Below are 23587 nucleotides of genomic sequence, written 5' to 3' on the forward strand. Positions count from 1 at the left end.
AAGCAGAGTTCCAAAGAGATTGGATAATTTAACTCTGTATTTGGAGGAGCACAGAAAAAAAAGAAAGCTTAAGGAGAGGAAATCCTGAATTATAGTTCAACAACCCCTGAATCATAGTTCTGATTCTGCTAATATCTCCTTACGGTATCTTGGGCAAATTACTTAGGCTCTTATTGCATACACTAACACAAGAGCAAGACCAAAGGCAAGGTCCATATTAAGATCCCTACAGGCCCAGCCCTAAGCCGTGTTTCTCTCCAAATAACAATTTTACTTGTAAGTGCTGTGATCATCTTGGAGAACATGTGAATGATCAGTGTCTTCTGGTGGAACTGTCACTGTACCTCTTTGACCATTTTCAAGGAATTGGTCACCTGTTGCCTACCAGAAAAAAAAAGTCTACAAAACACTACCATACTGTATGCAGAGTAGCAGGCACACATGAAACCAAGTGTTTGGTTCTGGTGGTGATTCAGAGCAGAACTAAGGCATATAGAAGGTTTGAATAACTGTTTCCTTTGGTTATGGCTGCCTGTACATTCAGGTATATATTGGTTGTCCTGAAACATTTTTGGTATTGCTTTGGCTGGTTGGTTCCAGTCCTTCTGCATGCTGTCAACCAGAAGGGTCAGAAACATTTTTAAAGGAAAGCTGACATGTTATTACCACTATCTTAATTGAGGAACTGTAGTATTAGGTAGAAACCTAAAGAAAACTAAGCAAAGGGCATGAGGTATTTGATTAGCAACTCACTGGCAATGTACATTCCCTGCAAGAATCTTGGGGAAAAACAGTGCCAGAAAGTAAACTAATGTACACAGCATTCACTATGCCAATGTGCTCAGAAATGTCTCAATATTGCAACATTTGTTAGTAGCACCAGTAATATTAAAATGCACATCCTAGTTGCCCCTATCCAACCCCTGAGGTACAACTTTGTATGTGATCTTGCACGTATTCTTAAAAGCAGCATGCAATGTAGCATCAGGTAAGCTGTTCCACCATGTGTTTACTTGAGAAGATGACAATATGGGCACTGAGCCCTCTGTCTTGAGATATGGAACTATGCCACCCAAGCAAAGAATTCCAGAGGAGGGCATTTTACTGCAACAATTATTTATTTCATTGATGCTGCAAATATGTTGTCCCAAATACTACAGAGCAAACTGAGTAAACAAGTTCTGCCAGACACATGCATTGTCTTCATAAATAGTTCTCAAAGACTTTATTTCCACATATGCAGCACTATCAGTAATTTTTTTCAAAAGCTAGTACCTGTTTCCAGACTTCTTCTACTATGCCTGCCTCACTGTATGAAAAATAGCAATTTCAAAACAAACACTGTTTATTGGAAGAAACAAAAATTTCAAACTCCCCTTTCCTAATTTTCAAGAAGTGCTGTTAAAGAAAGAACATGGCACAGCTACAGTTATCTGGAACAGAGAGGCCTCCAGCATCTGTTGCCTCTGCTGCAGCAAGAGTTAAGTTCAGTACAATCTTTCAACAACTTTTTTTTTTTTTGCACAACTGCCAACATTTTTGATAAGTGTGGGTTTTTTCATCTGGTCTGAATATGGTATAACTCTTTTTTTTTTTTAAACAGTCTCTTTAATAGCTCTTTTATAATGGGGTTTTCTAACAGTATGAATCGGAACATTACCCATCTAGAAAGTTCCTAAGTTAGTCAGCTTTTATTTTTCACGTGTTCTCCTGTTTGTACACAAAATAGTGAACTATTTTTTGTGCTTCATCTGTTTCTCCTACTGCAGATTCTACTGTTTGCAGATTTTGTTTATGGAAAACAGCCTTAAGATGTTTACCAAGCTTGGTTTTCACTTAAATGCCATAGGAACATTGCGTGTTGTACAAAACATCACAACATCACTGTCTTGAAAAATTCCTCTGGAAATTTTAAATTTGTCAACCAGGCATGTTTACTAATCTGCGTACATGCACCAAAGGCTCTTCTTAAAATCTTGTTTCTACCTCAGATTCTTACCATTCTCCTCACACTGCTTCATATTCTATACAGCATGCCTATTAGCTCAATCCCTCATGATTAAACAATTATCTTACTGAGGAACCTCACTTGATATGTTGTTAGCACTTGAAATGTACTTTTAAATAATCAACTGTTGTAGACATAGACCCATTAGAAAGACATGATTCATATTATTTATTCATGTTTTCTGTTACCAGCATCATGTGAATGGTACTGCAAACCAGTTATTTTTCCAGTTTCTCAAATACAAAACATTGTTTTCTAAACTATACAGACAAAAAAATTCTGCTAACTGTCCACTGCTATATCATGCCCACTTCTATAAAGGCAAAGCATTAATTCTATGAAAACAGATCAAAAGAAGTCTGACATCTTATGAATTTGCATTTTTTAAAATAAACTTTTAAATTGAATTGTACACAATTTTTCTGTTAATTCCCCACATATCTATACAATTCTGTCCTTTTACCCCCTCTAAAACCCCCTGGTTCTTCAGAGGATTTTGGTAGAAACAGGCAGGCTGCCTTGAGTGATTACAAACATTGGTGGATGAGTCATTAAGGACAAACTCGTGAAGGAACTTTCAGTTGCCTGATGACCTACTTATACTGAACTTGTAGGCATTTAAGTATACCTAAGATTATTAACTCATCCAGCCATCTGTCAAAAGTCGTTGTAAGCAGCAGAAAGTTTAAAAGGTTCAAACACTCACAACATTTACCTAAAAGGCAAAAGTTTGCTTTCTATAGGAAGTAAGCTGAAATGCTTGGAATTTCAGAATTGTTCCAAATTAAAGTATAACATATTACCTAACTAAATAGCTTTTTACACAGACCTTCCATCCTATAAATAGTAAGTACATCTCAAAACTATAATAAAATAATTTTTTATTTCAGTTACAATTTCATGGAAGATGGCAGCTTGATCAACATAAAGGAGGAAGTTTATGGTTGAGAGACACTGTAAAAAAAAAAAAAAAATCCAAGATAGAGGTTTTTTCTGTAATGCTACTGAAGTGGCAGTTAGCCAGAGACTTCACTCTTGTAAATGCCCATAAATATGACATGCTACTTTCACTGTTTGACTATCTGTCTTGGCATTCTCACTCTACACCTTCCTACACGTAAAGCATCTCCACTATGGCATTTTCCTTATTGCAAGACAGGCAAGTACCCCACGATGGTTAAATGAAGTTCCTGTGAGAGATGCCTCACTGACAACAAAAATTCGTCGATGTGGCAGCAAAAGCAGAAATGTTGCAGGGCGTCTTTGCTGTTCTGAAGTATTTCATTTGAAAGAATAATTCATGTGAATGTAGTTTAATTTCTGTACTCCATTGTCCCTTTCCTCTGACATCACCACTGCAGGCTATTGGCAGTCCTGGTTTTGCTTATGGAGATTTATTTATCATACTCATGGAGAAGCCCTCATATGGCAATAATCTGTGGTCATGAATGATCTGATCTGGACTTAATTGATTTAGAGGTTCGTTCAAAAGTATCTGCACAACTACAAAATGCCAGTGTGAGTTACTTTCACACATTGTTACATACCACTTCACACCTTCTGTTACATTTTTTGCATGCAAAAAAAAAAAAAAGAAAAAGAAAAAGCACTGAAGACAATAAAAATTCAGTTAGATTTAAGACTATAATACCTCAGATAGGCAGGTCATGGTCTGTAGCTGTCTGGTAATGATAGCTCCTCAGTACTTTTAAGCCTTGATTTTATATAGCAAAGTTTTGGTACACCAGTTACTAGTTGCATTGCCTTCCACATCTATATCTTTTTTTTTAATCTATGGAAATTAATGTAAAATTTGTGACTTTTTTTAGAAATCCAACTTTTGTAGTAATGCTTGAAGTTTTAAATGCAAATTTGAAGAGTGGGAAGGGGATGTTAAATACTAAAATTACCTTTATGATCAGTATTTAATTAATTTTTTTTTGTCAACATACAGTTTTTGGTCTATTTGAGATTAGTCTCTGGAACAGGACAAAGATGATGACTATATTCCATTTTTCTATTAAGGGCAATTATCTTCAATTGCAGTCGTATAGTCTATCCAAGCCTTAAGGCTTTGCTCATTAGTTTTTGTAGCACACCTTACCCTCAAAATACTCGGTGCTAATCATAACATCCATTAGAAACAATGGCACTACTCCAGTACTTAATGTGAAATATCTTTTCTAGCAGACAAAGATACACAGAATAAAGTAGAAATGGCTGTTTACATTTGAAATGTTGCCAGAAGTGAACCTATTCAGCTTCCCTGAGGACTGCAGAGATTCTACCACACAGGCTAGGAAAACAGTACTATCTCATTCTTATACGCCATAATTTATCCACAGCTCTCAAAACAATTCACAGAAGTCAGCATCATCATTTCTGTTTCAACAACAACAAACTGAGGCTGTAAAATGGGCAATGCCTTTCCCAAATTCACCAACTGGAAATAAAACTCTTCTCCCATAAAACTTTGTTCACCTCTCAATCTGTGAGGTTGTCTCAGCATTCCAGGGATCAGATCCATCTTTCTATTTTTTGAGTATGTAATATCTTGCAGAATTCAAGTTCACTTTGCAAATACTTCTGTATTTATGTAGCATCTCTTGAATGCAGTTAGAAGAGGGCATACTCCACAAATACTACCAAAGCATGACAAAAATGCTGTTCTCAAGAAGTGCATTTTTAGAAGAATAAACAATAGCATGTAATTACTCATCTGCAAAAACAGTGGACAAAGGGAAGTAGCTGTCCTGAACAGTTTTGTTAGTTTCCAGAGCAGAACATTACGCCTGCAAATGTTTCTCAGACATGCAACTAGTGTGGCACTGTACCTACAGCACTTCCACATGAACTGGGATTACAAAGGAACTCAGAAGAAAGAGTGAACATTAGCAAAACAGTAACCAGTCTTGGACAGAAGCTTTAGAAAGAAAACTTAAATAGTAAACAGAGAGGGAACTCTATTTCACGTTAATATTGCAAAAGATGTTGAGATGGATAGCCAAAACTTAATTCTTCTATCCCACTTAATGCTTGCAGTAGCACAGACTGCTGTTGTATAGTTTGGAGGGGTGTGAAGTAGAATATAATTTCACAGCTACAATGAAATCCCTGACTCAATAATTAAGGATTTTGGAATTCAGATTTAAGGTCAGTGTTTTAAGTCCTTTTCTGATTTCCTAAATATTTTTCATTTATTCTGAATAAAAGTTAGTCACTGGAGCTTGGCTCTGAAATTCCAAAATTGCACTAAACTTGAATGGATTATCTGTAATTCTTACATTGTGCTGCTGTCACAAAAAGGTAAGTATGAACTGCAGGAGGTACATTTCTATGTTAAGAAACTTGAGAGAAGTGGTCAAATGGCTGGACCTATGCTTCATGAGACTAGAATTCATTTTCCTCAGCTGCAGACTCTGCAGGTGATTCCAAGTTGCTTATGCAATTCAAGACTATGTACGTTGATAGTTTTTGAGCTAGTGTTACCTACTGAAGTTGTACTGGTGTATATCCTTGTTCAGACATTGTTTTTAGCAATTTTGGTTGATTCTTGATGGCTTGTTTAAACCAATTTCCAAATCATAAACCAATTCCCAAGCAACAAAAAATAAATCAGAAAGAGCGTTTCTTATTAAAAAAAACCAACAATGTCCATATATGGAGTGATACTTGAATAACAAGAGTGAGTTAAATTCAAACTTCTGCTTACGTAAGGAAGTTAAAAGTTCTCCTTAACGATTTTCATATAACCATTGTCCAGATTTTGAATTGAAATACAGCACTTGACTATGTTGTCCTAAAACAGGAATAAAATAGGTATTTGTTCATCCACAGTGATCAAAGCAATGCACTAATGGGATGGAAGTAGTTATTGATTTAAATGATTAACAATTATAAATGCTACTAACATAGTTAATTATGGTACCTTGGCATAAACAGTAGAAAACTGATTAAAAATATGTTTATATGTAAAAACAACTGTAGTATTAACTGGAAAAACATACACGTATACTTTGCTTATGACAACCTTCAGTCTAAGCCTGGTGATGTCAACTTTGTAAATCCTAAGAAGTTCTGAGGGCAAATACATTCAAGAAATAAGAGTTTAGAGACTACAAAAGACAGGAAGGTGCTGCAATGGCACGAGGGACAAAGAGAATAGCTGTCAGTACTGTCAGTGTCATCAATACCTTGTATTCATGTTGTTTAGGCAATTTTTCCTCATTGGCGATTTCCACAGACAAATCTTTCCAAATACAGGAAGCATCAACTTATATCTACTGTAAGTAGTTCTGTAAAACTTCAATAACGATGACATAATTTCTAAGGCCAGACACAGAGCCTTCTAGTGTTTTCATTGAACATAGTAAGATTTAGGCATCACTAATAAACTAATTTCCTGAGCAATCTTGACTGGAAGGGAAGACCTGTGTTTATAAGCACTCTTGATAAAACAAATTCTAATCTCTCATTCAGCAGGAGTGAAATAACCCTTCTGGAAGAATTCTTCTGAGGTATTGAAATTGCTTATGCCCCTTGCACATTCAGTACCAAAATTTATGTTCAGGTTCGGTCCAGACTTGGGAATTACTAGCCAAAATAGGAATCCAAATAAAATTAGGGGGGAGAAAAAAAAATAAAAATCAAACGCATAACCTGGCAAGATCTGGAAATTATGCATTTCCCCAAAAATAGATTACCAAAGCCCAAATTCTTTAGTTTTCTCCTCTTCCTCTACTTAGGAAGCTAGGAGAATACAAAATTTGCTTTTATATAGTATTGTTTCACAAGTTTTTTTAGGAACATGAAGGGAAGCCAGCATTTCTATTCCAGTTTTATGTTAAAAAAAAGAAAAAAAAAGTGATGGCTAAGTTAATAACATGGAAATACGAAAGGGGAAAAGGACACATCATTCCATATGTAAGTAAGCTTACAAGAGCATTCAGACTGTTCCCAACACACACACACACACATTCCAAGAAAATCTTTAGTGTTTACTATCTAATAAACAAGACAGACAAGGAGGAAAGATATGTAGATGCACATTGGAGTGATGGGCCTAACCAAATAGTCCACAGCATGGACTACTGGAAACAAAACTACTAAAGCCAAAAGCAAAATTGTATTTGAATACTGTAACTTCCTAGTGACATTACCTTCTCTTTCAGCCAACCAACCTTCATTTGTGCCTTTGAAAACCTCTCTTAAAAGTAGAACTTGCTTTAGGCTCACTGCCAGCGGACAGTTACTATATTAGCCCCGTGACTGCACTGTGCATGTATGAAAGACTACAAGCAGATGTGGTAACAGAGGAAAATACATACTTATCATACTCTAACTTTCTGTCATTCTTGTTTCTACCTACTCCTTCTCTCCCATTCTGGTTTGGGGAAAGAATAAGAAAGTATCTACCTTTGCTAGCTCATGGGATAAATAACCATTTAGTTGCATTTTTTAGCTGTACTTCTGCTAAGGCTTAGTTACTGGAAGCATCACTCTTGTAGTGCTAACTTTAGGGACAGCATCAAACCCCAAAATCACAGATGATACAAAGAGCTACCAAGTCCACAGCCATTTTATCTGTGTTCTAGCACAATAAAGTAGCTCTTCCACTCCAAAGCGTAATGCTCCCAGGCCTCCTGCTGCCAGTAATCTGTGGGTTTTGGAGGGGAAGAAAAAAAAAAAAAAGGCACCCAGGAAGTGGCTACTTCATCTGCTCTTCTGAGCCACTCTCTCTTTTTGGCCTTTCTTTAACTTTGAAGATAAGAGGGATGAAAAAAATGGGAAAAAGGATGAAAAAAACATTAATCATACCTTAAGAATGATCTTAAACTATTTCAATTAAGGAAAAAATACTTTTTACAATAAAGCTGACAATTTTTCACAACTTTTTCTTTCTTTTCTGATCAATCATAGGAACTTTGCAACAGAACTTTTACTTATCACAGCAATTCAGTCTACTACTGAATCTCATCTAAAATAGAAAGTCATGGCACAATGCTGGCGATTGTAGTCAGCTTTTAATTTATTTTACTGTAAAGTTAGTATAACTCCACAGATTTTAATAGGACTGCATTCAAAACCCACTAAGAATCTTTCTTTTCTATGATGATTTTATTTAAAAACAAACATGATCAAAACTGAGCTTGCATCTGTGCAAACTGCTAAAATGAACGCACTTCTATACTGAAAATGATAGCCATGAAATAGACTCCTGAAGATGGCTTTCACCTCACCACATTTACTTGCAACAACTTTCAACACTTCTAGCATTTCATCTCCATGAGGATCTGACATCAATGTGACTACTTTTTTTATTCATCTCAAGTAAGTTCTCCCAAGTAAGGACACAAACTATGAGAAATTCTGCTTTCCTCCATAAGGTAACAGCAATAGACCAGACTTTTCTCTTGATGTAAACATTTGTTACCATAACAGACAAAAGTGTAGGCAGACAACATCCCAGCATCAGTTTATTGTAGACTGTGTTCATGGGCATACCAGTAAAGACATCTGGAATATAATAGTTTAGAAATTATGATTTTGAGTCACAGTGTAGGCTTTTTAGTGAGTCCTATTATGACTTACAAGAAGACTCCACATGTCCTGCATTGAACCCTAGCTTATTAAAGTCCAAGAATGACCTAAAGGCTGAACAGACACTCTTTGATTTATTAGCTTCAAAAAAAATAAAATAAAATTGGGAATTGCTAGCTTCTAGTAGTTACAACAGTTTTTTCAGTTTCCTTATTTCTGCAAGAATCTCAATAAGCCTCCCCACATACTAACCTACATGTGCATTCCATATGTGCTTTCTTCCCTTCTCAAATGTGATTACTGCAGTATTTTTTCTCTTTCTGTCTTTCAAATACAAAGCTATAGGATTACACATTGCTGCACTTTTAATCAAGATGTAGGTACTGATGTGATTGATAGAATCATGACAAGGAAACATTTATGAGAAGCCAAGATTAAGATTTTGATTTTTTTTTTTTTGTACCAAAGCTGGGACATAGACTTTTGATGCTGATCAACCTGGCCTCTATACATGGCACTGATCTGTCATACCATTCTTGACTCTCCATGTAGAGCCCTCAGTCCCTAGATGCTATCCAGATTTAAACAATTAGTGCTGCACAGGATGATCTTTGTCTGAACTCCTGTTCCCATATGGCGTCCATTAAGAAGGTGATCCACAGACCCTTAGTGGTGTGGTGGTGCTCTTGGTGTAAAGCAAAAGTCAAGGACAAATGCCAGGAGTTCCTGTGACACACTCCCACTTTCAATGTGTCTAGCATCGGAGCCTATCTAGGAGGCTTCCTTTGACTACTACTTTTCTCCCTTTCCACCCTGACCTTTTTTTTTCGTGTCACAGTTTACTGCCCCTACAGCTGTGCTTATGCAGCCATTTGTGGGACCACATGGTGAACCAGATGAGTAGAAAGAAAAATCTTTCTAAAGATGCTTTATCATGCATTGCTCACATTAGAATTATAAAATAATGTATATTTTAGAGGAAACCTCTGAAGATCATCTGGTCCAATTTCATGGCTAACTTCAAAGTTAGAGAAAATTTCAAGTTTAGACCCCTTTGTTCAGGACCAATTGAATTTAAAAAATCTCCAATCTTCCACAGATTTTCTCAGGCCCTACTCCAGTGACCGAACACCCTCACTTGGAGGAATTTTCTCCTTCTACCTAGTCAGAATGTTCCCTGTTGTAACCTGTGTCTGTTCCTGGCCATCTGTGTGCCTCCAAGAAGAGCCATAGTCTCTTTTCTGCATAACCACCCACGAGATCACAAAGACAGCCCCTGCAGCCTCAGCTCCAGGCTGAACAAACCCAGCACTCTCGGGCTCTGCTTGTATGTTAAGTACTTTAGGTCCCCAAGCAGTAGCTGGCCCTCTGCAGTAGTTCATCAGTATCTTTCCTGAGCTTGGGATCCCACTCAAGCCCCCAACCATGATCTCAGAAGTGGTGAATACAGGGGAATAACCACTTCCTTGGCCCTCTGGCAGTTTTCTGCCTGCAGATAGCCTTCAGCTGCATTGACAGAAATGAAGGAGCAGTAAAATTCAGATGCGTGGGGATGCCTAGAATATAAATTTCCACTAAGACTTAATTCAAAACTTACTGAAAAATAACAGAATTTTTCCTGACTTTACCCAGCATTCATTCAAACCCTCACTAGGGCCAAATCCTGCATGTCCTAGGGCTTATCTGCATGAATGCGTTTAACTCAGAACAAGATGCATCAAAGCAAAAAAGTACTTTATAACTGCTTTGATCAAAACGTGTCAGAATGAACCATTGGTCTCCACTTTACCACAAATCCTACTTCCCCCAAAGGGGGTGGATTTTTCCCTAGAGACATGAAAGAACTGTGGAAGGGATAGAATGGATTGCTACAGTTCTTTGTGTTGCTACCAACTCATAAGGTGGGAAATAATTGGGCATGTTGGCATACTACAATGGAGAGTCTGGGACTGTGACCAGTACCTGGTCACAAACTGAACCTGGGATAGACATCATCATGCTTGCACCAAAACAATAACAACAGCATTGATAGTTTTGGATAATAGTATTGCTTGAAAGATGCATGAAGTAATCCTTCCTCTTCTGCAGTACTGTGTCTAAAAAGAATGCTCAGCAAGTAAAGAAGGAGCCCAGAAGAACAATGAAGATAGTCAAACATCCTTGCAAACATGCTTGTGAGAGTTAAGTGAAAATTTGGAGGTGTTCTGCCTATGCTTTTCTGCATTTTCCAGTCCAAGAATCAGCTAATCCTTATACAGAATTTCTTAGATTTATTGTGCAATGTTCCCATACTAGTCTCCACTTTCAATCAAATAAAAGTTACACTAACCTTTACTTAATTTAAGTTTAATTAATACTGTTTGTTCCTCTCTGCTTTGCTTGCATGCATATGAATATGGGCATACCTGGTTTAAAAAAATATTGTCTACACAATTGTTTCACAAACCGTCTGCAGGCAGAAAAAAGCTGGTTTAGTGTAAAGAATAGACAATCGGGGGAGGGCACACATGGAAACAGCCTTCAGCTATATTTAAGATACTGCAAGAAGAAAGGCAGTAATTGTTTTCCATCTTGGCTACTAGAACTTTCTTAAATTAGAACAAATGTTATTCCTGTTGAATATTATTTCAAGGCTTCTCTCGTTTCATGAACCTGGATGCCAATAAGCAAGTGAGCAAGAAAGATGAGTCTTAGGATAAAGACAGTCATGATGATGCTTTAAGAAATACTCTTTTTGGTACAGCTTCACTCTGCACTGTGCTGCTTCTGGGTGTGAAGAACTAATGTGGCCACCATATGTTGTAATGCTCGTCACACCCCATGAGATTACAAGCAGTTTTTCACTCAAAAAATTTCTGAACTGTATTAGGGAAACTGAAGAAATCCATATTGTTGTGCTTTCCTCTTGCCTGAAGCCTGGGAGTTCATAAATGGAAAGGGAACAAAGATTTCAGACTTCGGCTAATCACAGTAGGTTTGTTAATCACAAAGCAGCTTAGTCTAAGAACATTTACAATACTAGAATTTTTGAGATATCTCAGTAGTCTTTCATAAAAAGAAAGATGGCTTAGCAATGAACCATACAGTACTAAAATCACCTGTTGTAAGCAGATTTGATTGAAAACTGAAGAACTAATTAGAACTGCCATGACTAAAAAAGCCTATGTCTAGACTTCTGGTTCACATCAGCTGCAGGGTGACTCAAGTGTGACTGTAGGGGACTGAAATGGAGAAACATGGTGCCTAATGGAACACCTGAAATAACGGGTTGGTATCTGCTATGTATTATAATGATGTGTTTGCAGAACATTTGCAAGAATAAAGACCAGCACCTCACTGAATAGCAGCAGAGAGCAGCTTTCAGTATGGTTTAAGTATCCTAAATGCCATGCGTGGAGGCTCATTTTTCCCCTTAAAAGAGCCATGTTCGGTAGAGCACACATAGGTTTCTGGCTGTGTCGTGTTAATTCTGCATGCTCTTTGGTCATCTGATTGTTTAAGCACAGGAGAACCCAAAAAGTAACTATTCAGGGCTTTCTGTATGATGGACATGTGCAGTTTGCTATAGTATGTATAGATGTTTTCTTAAAAGTTAAGTACTGTGTGTTTTCAAATACTACTTTTGGAATAGAGATAGGAAAAGAGAAGGAAAAAGGGAGGGGGGTTAAGGAAGCTCATTTTTCATAATCTTAGCTAAGTAATTTCACCTTAGGGATCCTGGCTATACGAATGCCTGTACTGATATTAATAATCTACTTCAAACGCTTCCCTATGTTTCTCCTTCAGCATGAGACCTAGCAGAATTTTTCACTGCTTATAAAGCTTCCTTGGTAAGAACTTTAACTTTGTGCTTCTCATAGTCTTTGTGATCTACTTGTGCTCCCAATTTGCCTGTTTAATCTGACATTTTGTCTTTCCATGACCATCTGTTTACTATGTGTCTTCAGTACAGGAAGGTATTGGTCTACTCTACAGATGAAGGCTCTACAGCAAAATAATCTGTCTTTCTTCTTCTGAGACCCTATTATATGATGCTTTCAAATTTTCTGGGACAGCCCTTATCTTTTCAAATATATATTTTGGGTAAACCTTCTTTCTATGCATTAATCTTATTAATACATAGTAATACATCAGCACAGAACTGCTGGATGATCCTGGTTGTAATGACATTTATCCTCCTGTTTTGTTTTTCATAGTGCTTTGATCCTACAAACATCCATGTACATACTTTCTCCATATTAATAGTCCTGTTGAAATCAATAGGAATAGCTTCACATATGAAGTTATGCACCAGCCAGTGTATTTGGAAAATGAATGCTGAAAGATTCAAGTTTCCCAGAAGCAAGAAGTTAAAATCCACGTATGGCCTCTTTGAAGAAATTAAAGCCATATTTTAGGGCTATTACAATTATTTTCGTTTTCAGAATATAAACAATGACTTGTAGAATACAAGGCTGAGTTGAAATTGAAGTACATAAAGGCACACAGATATGTAGAAACCAGCTCTGGGATATTAATAGAATTATTAGGTGAATACTTAGAAGCATATCAGAATTACTGTTTGTTCAAAGAAAAATCCTTTTCCTCCTCCCATGCCAAAATATATCTAAATTTCAAATATTTTGTATGCTTCATTAAAAGCTGCTGTTCTCAGCAAAATTCAGCATTGCACAGGTAAACCCCATAAGCCCATTACTTCCTTGGCAAACAGTTCAAAGACAAGATAGGGTTTATTTCTTTGTTTCGAGTCAGAATGTTTCACCTTTCATCTTGAAAAGAGATTGGAAAGCTGATAAATGTAATCTGCTGAAGGAAATATTTGTAAATCATTTTTTTGCTCTAAAGCTGCTGGAAGGTTGCTTATTTTCAGAAGCATCATCATGCACCTTTTGAGGAAAAAAAGAAACTGTACATGAAGATCTTAAAGTGACAGACACTTCAAAAGCTGTTTAAAGAAAAAACTCCAGTTAGAGTGATGGCAGTTTGTTCTTATACCATACAGTTTTCTTCTTTCTCTGTTGCTAAGTTTTATTGAAAATTAAACAGATATTACTGGCGCTAGAACCACAGTCAGTCATCCATCTGGAAGGACTCTCATCACCTCTGGCTCTACAGAATATTCCACAGTACAGACAGCTGGAACTGACTGAAGGACTTGAGAAAACCTCATGCCATCTCTTTGTCTGCCCACAGAAATTTCCCAGGAGAGCATCACAACAGCTACTAAGCACCCATGGAGGGCTCAAGTGAAGCAAGGAGCTACCACAGCATATTTATGAGCAAGGCCAAGGATCACTACAAGTAATTTTATAGAAATAAAATAAATTAAACATTTCAGAAACCAAAACAAGATAAGCAAACACACAAAGAACACCCAGAGATGACCCCAGCCCCAGGTGGTTGATGCGTCATAATGATCACTTTCAGTACCTGGTAGTGGGGCAGGCTGTCTTTACTTGGCAAGTAGACATTTAATTATTCAGTATTTTATCTCTGGTTTTCTTTGAGTTAACTTCTGTACAGTTTGCTTACAATGCTGTCTGCTCTTCAGCCTAGGGATGGATGAATTAACCTTAAAATTAAAGTTGACTAGCTCAGGTACTTAAAGTGGTTTAGCCACAGCAACTCCATGTCAGTGAATCTACCTTGTATACACACACAGACAGATAAAACTACTTTTTTGAAGAGTGAGTTATCTTCCACGGTGTTATACACTACTGTGTCTAAAACTGCTGTTACCAGGCTGATGGATTTAAAACTAATTTGGTCATCTCTACACTATATTTCATGGTCACATGGTCATTCATCTAAGACTACATCTGCAAAACCAACTGATGAAAGTTTGAGATTAATTTTATACCAACGAAAACAGAAGTGTGGAGCTAAGCTGTTCAAAAGCTGAATCTCTTCACATGTGAGGAACTCCCCCTACTCCCCAAAGAAACCATTTCCAATTTTGCCATGCAGTTGCACTTTCTTTATGGGTTTCTACATCATAACAACTGTATTGGGTTTGCACGGCAAGGTTTTGGTAGCAGGGGAGCTATAGGGTGGCTCCTGTGAGAAGCTGCTAGAAGCTTTCCCTATGTCCAATAAAGCCAACGCCAGCCGGCTCCAAGATGGACCTGCTGCTGGCCAAGGCCAAGCCAATTGGTGACAGTGGTAGCACCTCTGGTATAAAATATTTAAGAAGGGGGGGAGGGGAATAAATAAAACAAAACTGAGCAATTGTAGATGGAGAGAGGAGTGAGAATATTTGAGAGAAACAACTGCAGACACCAAGGTGAAGGAGGTGGAGGAGGTGCTCCAGGCGCCAGAGCAGATTCCCCTGCAGCCCGCGGGGAAGACCATGGTGAGGCAGGCTGTCCCCCTGCAGCCCACAGAGGTCCACAGTGGAGCAGTTCTCCACCTGCAGCCCAGGGAGGACCCCACACCGGAGCAGGGGGATGCCCGAAGGGGGCTGTGACCCCATGGGAAGCCCATGCTGGAGCACGGTCCTGGCAGGACCTGTGGATCCATGGAGAGAGGAGCCCACAATGGACTAGGTTTGCTGGCAGGACTTGTGACCCCACAGGGGACCCACACTGGAGCTACTCTGATTTGATTGCTAATACATGAAACTAATTTCCCCAAGTTGAGTCTGTTTTGCCCATGACAGTAATTGGCGAGCAATTTCTCCCTGTCCTTATCTCAACCATAAGCCTTTTGTTGTATTTTCTCTCCCCTGTCCAGCTGAGGAGGGGAGTGATAGAGCTGCTTTGGTGGGCACCTGGTGTCCAGCCAGGCTCAACCCACCACAACAACACAGAACCTTGTAAACATTAGACTTTCGTGTCAGATAGGGACTTTTTTCCTTTTTTAATTAGGAGGAATTGTAAAATATATTAACTCACAACAGCATTCTTGTTCATTTTTAAAGGCATAATAAAGGACAGTTAAGAACAACTCTGTAACATTATTACCAAGCAAAGAATCACTTAAAAAAATAAATGCAAGCTTTTAAAAATGGATAGCAGAAGTAATAGCATTCAGAACAACCTTCAAGGTAAACAGAAAATATTTATGAGATGGCGATTTGTCAAGACAATTTTAGAACCAATCAACATGTCATATTGTCTGCTGATTTCTACATATTGGAAGACATTCATTCAAAATTTGTGATAAAGAGTGATAAAACCATGCAACTTCAAAGAAATTAGTGATGAAGTCTACTAATTTTTTGCTATTAAATTCTCTCTCATTGAAAAATTTTTTTAAACATACAAGTATATTAGCATTTTAAATAAAGAAGTATCTTCCCAATATCTGCATAAAATTAAATGAAATTTGAGGGCATAGGAAGTCCTTAAAGCCACGTCTCTCCCCTCAGGGACAAGACTTTTCTGAGAACATTACAGAACATGTATTGTGTTTGTATTTGTTTTCAAAATAGTTAAAGAATGAATCCTTCAGGAAATGAAGACATTTGAGATATTTAAAGCATGGTGATAGCAATAAAAGAGGAGATAAGTAAGTGTTTGAGTATTTCACCCCCAATCAGGAGAGCTGAAGGAGTAATTTCACTTTGTTCAAAACACCTGACATAGCCCAGGACTTTAAATTTAGAGGGAGAGCACTGACTTGAGAAAGGTGGATGTGGAGACATGTCAGACTGATTGCTCTTTTAAAAATTGCTTTCTCTGAAGTGTTTCGTTTTAAATAACATATTGCTTTTTGAAACAAGATGTGTACTACAGTGCTGTAGAGAATGGAACTGCAGGTGTTGACCTGACCTGCTGAAGGAGATTGCAATGAACAACAGAGGTTTAGAGCCTAAGGCCTCAGATTGGAATAAGCATGCTATGGAACTCTATACCAAGAAAAGGTGACGGCTGGAGGCTTAAATGGGATGCCCTGAAGACGATCATAAGCAGGGTCAGCGAGGCAATTTATCTGGGAATTGTCACACTGTTGAACAACGTTCATCACGGGGTAGACTAGGCTCATCACTAGTTTGGCAATTCAGTCTCTAAAGTATAACAACACTTCTAAACACTCTTCCACCTTGTGATCAGCATGCTGTCAATGCAAAAGCATGACAGGAGACTGCCCTGCATGATCTGCCTATAGAATCCATGAAAAGCAGGTTTATGGAAAATCTATGAAGCACTATAATCAAATCAATAAGACTCATTTTGAGTTTTACAGACTTGTCACAGGTACTGGCATTACATCAATTCCAAGCCACCATTCTAACAGGACTCAGGATAATTCCTCAATGGCTTTGTTCTCATCAACATGTTCTTTCCAGGACTTGATTCCCATTGTGAACTCTGAAAGGTTGATTAGGTTACAGGGTATAGATGCACTTCCCACACTTATTATCTAGAAAAAACAACCCTTACCATAAAATATATTTAAATATATATAAAATGGTAGATGCACCTGCCAACATTTAATTTTTACTTTGGAAATGAACCAAAACCCTCTCTGTTTGTAACAATACCTGCCCCTCCTAAAACCATAAGACTAGCCATAACTCAGAATTGAGAAATGCATTCATTAAAAAAAGCAATAAGCAAGAACACTTACAGAAGATTAGAAGTAATACAGTGTAATGATGAAAAAGTACCAATTTATATAATAATATAACAAGTCTGTTGAAAAGTGTTTTGTTATTTTTCCAATGCCCAAAGTTGTAGAACATGTAAAATGCAAGGTCTTGCTCTTCCATACTTATGATCTGGTTTCAGATTAGTCTGCTGAGAATCACTAACAAGCATGAGCACATGAGAAAAACTAGCTTTGTGTGGATGAATGCAAAATAAAATATATTTCCGGTACTTGGTACTGAAATGTTTTGACTGGCTATGACTAATTTTGCAGTAACAGACACTCGATGTTTTAGAGCATTCCCTCCAGAAGATTATATCCAACCTTACACTCTGTTAATCACTCAAGATACAATTATTATTTTATTTAGTTTACTTGATCAGGATGTTTTTCACTGTTAATCACTACTCTATCCCTAAAGGCATTAAATGACTAATCTTACAGACTTCATTGAGACTCATTGTACTATTCAATGAAAGGAAGGCTCTCAAAAACTACCCCAAGCATTATACTCTGCAGAGTCAAAGTTCCTTTTATTTCAACAGGCTTCAGATCAGAACCTGAAAACTAAATTATTCTCTTCTAGAAAATTCATTGTTTAGTAACTATTTTTAGTAATTGCGACATGCAATCTTCACCCAGATCCACAAAGATTTTCCTGTGGAGATACCCACATACATTTGCAGATCTGTTTTTAATTTAATTCCAGAAACCTTCTGTATTTTTTGTCATCTTCTGCACTAAAGGGTCCATTTAATCCAAATGGTGGACCAAGCAAGTATCTATCCTTACAGTTAGGTTCATACATGCAATGTGATTTTCAAAAGTAGCTAAGGGATTTGGGAGCACAAATTCCTTGTCATGTCAAGCAGCTAGAAGCTTTGAAAAGTCCCTCCCCTGAAGGCAATGTTACCACATCATTAACATCATAAATAAGGCAGTGCCTAGAAGTTCCCCAGCAGCACCTTTGAAGGGAGCCTTAAAAACCTGCTGTCACAAGAGCAGCTGCAGAATGATTTTTTTTTTTTAACATATATAATATCTGCTCAAACACAGCTTATTTAACTAAGAGCATCAAAAAACGTGGACATATATTGTAGTACAGTTTGTGTACAAGAGATTAAAATCAGCATTTGAAGACAATGTAAGGTGATTAGATTATGTTATTTGGTCATAACCTTAATAAAGCTGCAAAATGAAAAACTTTTTTAAAATGTTGCAAAGGATTTCAGAAAGTTTATAATAAATGTAAACAAAATGAAAATTTTGGATTTGGAAAAAACATGCTCTTGTGCTAGAAATACCAAATTCTTTGCCCTGATAAGACAAGAAAAAAATCAAAATTAAATACAAACTCTCAGAATAAAATGTTACAGAATACTAGCATCTACAGCCAACAATATCAGGGACAGCCTGCATGGATGCAGCCAAAGAACAGCTATAGTGAATTCAGTACCACTGAATCTTTCACATAAAGAACACAATGCACTTCACATCACTGATTCAAGATTGAGAATAATCTGCATTATAATTTCTAAATACATTTATGAAATACTCCATGAAAAAAAATTATGGTGGGTTATTAAAAAATATTAATTCAGAGATTCAGTTAGAAGTACAGACGTGTCAACAACACAAGTCCATACTATACACATGCATTTGGTGGACAAGAAAGGTTTTGCATTTTTGCCAAAGGAAAAAACCAGAGCAAATAGATTATCTCAAATTGCACAGTGGGATTAACTGAAAAATGAATAATAATGAAATAAAAGTTTCAGACTTGCTGCCATTGGCCAAAGTAGCTTTCAAATCCATAGTAGTATTATAATAGTTTATTATTCCAATTCACAGAACAAATATCTACAAAGAATTCTCCCACACACAGAATTTATGCCTTATGGGGAAGACTTTTCTCATGAACCGGTCCAATTCAAACCAAATGAAGAAGCAGGAAATTAGGGTCAGAAAATTATAATAGAACAAGAAAAAAGAAGTTGTAATGTAGACTCCATCCCAATTAAGTTATTTTTACAGATGGAACTAAACAAACACTCGAGTTTATCACTAAATTTACTTGGAGATGAAACCCCCAAAAGTCCTTTTAACAGGCTGTCACATTTAAACAGAACTTCCATCCTTACAGGAATCCCGAGTCACGTTGTTGTTGGAAAATGCTCTGTAACTCCTTTCAGAATCCTAATTTTGCCAAAGGTTTCAGACTAGTTCCTCTGTGAGAGCTGCTGCTCCCACTGCTATGAGAAAATAATTTCCTTGGCTAACTGCACACACCTTATTTTCTTAATTCTGATATTTTTGGCTACATCTCAACCTGCCTTCTTCTCTCTGACTACTGAAGGTAATGTTATCCATTTCAGCTTAACAGCAGTGCAAGGAATGTAAGAGAATCTGACTAACAACATAGTGAAGCCTTTTGTTCAAAAGTTATTTATTCTGTGGAAAAAATAGGGCTCAGTCCCATAACCTTTGCATAGTGGGATATTCTGGAGGCTTACGTTAGAGTACAGATAATCTCTTCCACTTCAGACAAACAAAAAGAGTATAATAATAAAAAGAAACACCAGGCAGGAATATTAAAAGCTTGGAATACATTACAGTCACTTTCAAAGACTACACATAACCTAAGGCAAAATTTGTTACATAATAAAATCCAGTGATTTATTTGCATTTAAACAAAATAGGTTTGTTTCATGCTGTGGGAATATTTATGAATGATGGACACAATGCAGGCTAATACTTGGCATACTGATTGAGGGAGAAAGAACTTTGATTAAAACCGTGAAAATTAAAAAACAATTGAGCTATCATTCTAATCAAGTCCTAACAGTTGCTTCTCCATTCTTGGGTCTCATACCTGGCTTTTAGAGAAAAATTATTTTTTTTTTTTGTAGTGGGGCAGGTCTGGAAATGGGATTTTCTATACACTTAAGATCTTTAATTCAGCCTTCTTTTGGCCAAGCCTGTTAATTGCATTGTGTTTGTTCATGTTTAGATTTTGATTTCTCCTCACTTTTTTCTTTAAAAAGTCCTCTCAAGAAAAATGCTTCATCACTAATGAAATATTCACAGCTTATTAGCCTGAACTCCCCCCCACCCCTTCCCCTCATATCAGGAGATTTCAGACACCTGAATAAAATATTTTCTTTTAAAGTAAATGCTCTCAGTTATGCCAGTGCTGGGAATACTCCTGCTGTTACACCTTTGGGAATTCATAGCCGTAAGGGATCTACCTAGAGAAGACTGGGCATGTATCACAGAAAAAGTAGCTGGGAGCAGGGGCTTGCGTAAGTTGGCCTACAAAGCTTGCTGCTCTGGGAAATGTCTTTCCAGAGCATTCTGATATTTATCTTTAAATCTTCCTCCCTAAATTTTAATGACAACCCCTCTTGCTTACTTTCTTCAGGCCCAATTCCTTCCTGAAATATTATTCTCACTCTGATGGACTTGTACAATGAACGAATGCGGCCATTTCACAAAGTCTGGATGCCTTTTATAGAGTACTGAGTAGCAGCCTTTGTGGCACCCAGCAAATAAAACCTGCAAGTGGCGAGTGACTTTGCATCACCCTCACATGCATTGCCTTCAACTGGACAGACACTGCATGTATGCAACAGATGTAGGCATTGACCAAATGTATGTTGTGTATGTAGTACTTTAAACACATAGAATACATTATTCATCAGAAGAGTGCCCACCTTTCTGAATACCTGGCTGCCACGCATCCAGGAAAGCAGCCAGTTGGTTTTTTTTTCCCCATATTTTCATGACATGTCACATATGCTTTCTGTAATATATTTGTGCCCTCTGGGTATCCTCACTGGATGCAAGAGTGCCTTCCTAGTTTTGTCCCTTTGTGTAATATAGGGATTCCCGTGCTGCATCCTAGCACTAGCTGATAGGTCACACAGCCTCTTTGAAATGTAGGCTTGGGGCCAGGCCCTGTTTGCTTATTGAGTTTTGTAATTTTTGCAGTTCTTTAGAGTCAGCTCAGCCCTTTAGGCAGTTCAAAGACATTAAGCTCTGCCTGTCACCAAGCAATTACCTCCAGTGCTCTGAAACAAAGCAGTCTTCAACTGCTGCTCTATGGCTGTGGAAAGAACTCAGTAGTAAGCCATCAGTGTCTCTTGAAAATGAGCTACTGCTTGCCAAGAAGGTGTACAGAGGCAGAATTCACATGTGATTGAAAATATAAATGCACCTGCAGCAATAGCTCTCTCAGTTTTATTATCACCATCAATATTGCTCAAAGCTGACATATTCAAAGAAAAGAAAAGCAAAACCTCTTAAAGATGCAAAATGGAAATAGAGCTTTCTGGGACAACACGCTGCAGTAACTTTATATTTTAGCATGCAAAAATTTATGGGAGGCAAGCCCTGGAAATGTCCAGGGGTGGTAAAGTGACACAAATTTTCAAGAGTTTTTGGGTGTTTTTTTCGTTTGGTTGGTTTTTTGTTTTTTGTTTTTTTTTTTTTTTTCTTTCTTGTTTTGGTTGTCCCCCCCCCCTCAATCATGCACCCTAATACCTGCCACAAGTTTAAGGAACTAGCCTAAACCCAATTAAATAAATGGGTGACTTCACAAGAGTTTAGACCAACATTTACATCTAAATTCAGGACAGCTTTTAAAGTTTAAGTTTAGCTTCAACAGCAGAAGTTCCACCATTTGTAGCAAACATCTAAGGTGACCTTGCCAAACTGGAAGTCATGCTAGGCTCTACTGCCAGAAAGGAATAAAAAAATACCATAAGCAGCTTGTATATTGTGAAGTGACTACATACTAGAGCTCTGCAGCCACTATGCAATGTGAACTCTCGCACTGCTTTGTCTAATTCTTCATGATCAACTACAGCAGCTGACAGACCACCCACTAGGCTGAATCACGGACAGGGCAGGAGGAAGCTCAGGAAACCATTCAGATAGTTCTACGTAACTTTGCAACTCATTTTTTGTAAAACCTGAGACTTTTCTAGGTCGAGTAGTAGACCAGTTAACAAGAATGACATCTTTTACCATCTGAATAAGATTTGAGGACAAGCAGCAATTTGCAGAATTTGTTGGTTTAAATTAAATTAGAGATAACGCTACAGAACTACAAATTCCTGACAATGCAGTGGACCTGCTTTCAAGGAAAACTATTGTAGAAAAGCTTTTGGAGTTCAAAGAACAACAAAAAGCTGTTCTGTTTCAAAAGGGAGATTCAGAGGTAATAAAGGCAAACTGTGATACACACAAATTCTTCCAAATACATTCCTGATTATATGTTAATAATTACATATGGCTAAATGATATTATAAGATCTTCAAAGCTAGAAAGAATTCCAAAGTAATCAATCTATAGATTGGTTATATCATGTAATTTACAGACAATGAAATTAATGTTTGAACTGAGGCACAGCTTAAATTTTATTCATGATCTAGATCCTCCAGTAGAGGGTTGCAAGTTAAATAATTGGTGCCAGATAGCTTCCTGCTAGTCTGCTGTATATGGCCGAATTTCAACCACAGAAATAGCAGAAGAATCATAAAGAAGTCTTGCTCTGTCTGTAGCCTTTCTGGTAGTCTCTACCATTAAAAAGCACCATTATTTCTTTATTTTGTGAACTGAGAAAATCAAAATCCAACACCTTGCACAAACTGAACTGCTTCCTTAAATCCTGATTGCTCACTGCTCCTCTTCCCCCAAGTAGGCATTCTGAACTGAAAGCTCCTGTCAGAGATTTGCTGCTTTCCTCCCATTTTCAACACTAGCACTGAAAGATATTTCTTTGTACTTTGTGTCTCTTGGTGTTGTCCTAACCACATACCTGATTCCACTTCATAAATCACAATCTGTATTTTGTTAAACACATCAATTCATATGGCTGTTACTAATTCTTCACATAGAAACAAACAGATTTAGTAACAGCATAATTTTAGCCATTTGTACTCTTTCGCTGTGATTTACATATTCCTTGGTTTTCATACAATGTTCCCTAAAGGAACTTAATGTAGCAATGAACTGCTGTGCTGGCAAGACCTAACGCTGCAGAGATCTGCAACTGGAAAGCAAAGGGCAGTATATATGAATGCATGTGTTATCAGTGTATATATATAATATAATCTGTGTTATCTAGAGTTTTTTAAGGAGAACACAAGACAAAAATTACACATAAGACTATCACAGAATCATTTAGGTTGGCAAAGACCTTTAACTTCGAGATCAGCTGTAAACCTAACACTGCCAAGTCCACCACTAAACCATGTCCCTAAGTGCCACATCTACACATCTTTTAAATACCTCCAGGGGTGACAACTCAACCACTCCCCTGGGCAGCCCGTTCCAATGCTTGACAACCCTTTTGGTGAAGAACTTTTTCCCGAATATCCAGTCTAAACCTCCCCTGATGCAACTTGAGGCCATTTCCTCTCATCCTATCACTTGTTACCTGGG

This window comes from Buteo buteo, chromosome 2, assembly GCF_964188355.1.
Source record: "Buteo buteo chromosome 2, bButBut1.hap1.1, whole genome shotgun sequence".
Lineage (NCBI taxonomy): Eukaryota > Metazoa > Chordata > Aves > Accipitriformes > Accipitridae > Buteo > Buteo buteo.